The sequence below is a fragment of the Salvelinus sp. IW2-2015 genome, unplaced genomic scaffold, assembly GCF_002910315.2.
Source record: "Salvelinus sp. IW2-2015 unplaced genomic scaffold, ASM291031v2 Un_scaffold4405, whole genome shotgun sequence".
NCBI classification, from domain to species: Eukaryota; Metazoa; Chordata; class Actinopteri; order Salmoniformes; family Salmonidae; genus Salvelinus; species Salvelinus sp. IW2-2015.
In genome coordinates, this window is record NW_019945675.1 from 13576 (window position 1) to 14661 (window position 1086).

The window sequence follows — 1086 nt, forward strand, 5'->3', positions numbered from 1 at the left end:
GTGTACAACGTGAAGCACCAAATAATGCATGCAGAGCAGGAATTAGGGCCGATACCCACTAATTATCACAAATCCAGAAAAGAGCAGAAGCCGTTAAATTCTACAACCACCTAAAGGAAAGCGTCCAACCTTACCCATAACAAAGCCAGATCACCCAGTACAGAGAGATGAACCTGGAGAAGAGTCCCCTCAGCAAGCTGTCCCTGGGGCTCTGTCACAAACACATACCCCACAGAGCCCAGGACAACAGCACAATTAGAACCCCCAACCAAATTCATGGAAAACAAAAAGCTAATTTACTTGACACATTTGGAAAGAATTAACAAAAACGAGAGCAAACTAGAATGCTATTTTGGCTTCTAACAGAGAGTTACCACAGTGGCAGAATACCTGCCACTGTGACTGAACGCCCCAAACTTAAGGAAAGCTTGATATGTAAGCTCAGTGAGCATAGCCTTGCTGAATTGAGAAAGGCCGCCGTAGGCAGACATGGCTCTCAAGAGAAGACAGGCTAATGTGCACACACTGCCCACAAAATGAGCGTGGAAACTGAGGGCTCACTTCCTAACCTCTGCCCAATGTATGAACCATTTAGGAGAGACATATTTCCCTCAGATTACACAGATCCACAAAGAAATTCGAAAACAAAATTCCAGATTTTGATAACCCCATATCTACATGGGTGAAATTCCCACAAGTGTGCCATGCACAGCAGCATAGATTTGTGACCTGTTGCCCACCAAGAAAAAGGCACAGTGGAAGAACATCAACAGCCATTGTATAATACAACCCATATTTATGTTTATTTATTTTACTTTGTGGTGCTCTTTAACCATTTGTTAATCATTGTTATCAACACTAGCCATATATATAATAATGACATTTGTTTGTGAATGGTCTTTATTGTTTTGAAACTTACTGTCATGTGGTAATGTTTACTGTTTCATTTTTATTGTTTTATTTGACTTTTGTATATTACCTACCTCACTTGCTTTGGTCAATGTAACACATGTTTCCCATGCCAATGAAAGGCCAAAGCCCCTTGAATTGAATGAATTGAATTGAGAGATGAGAGAGAGAAGAGAG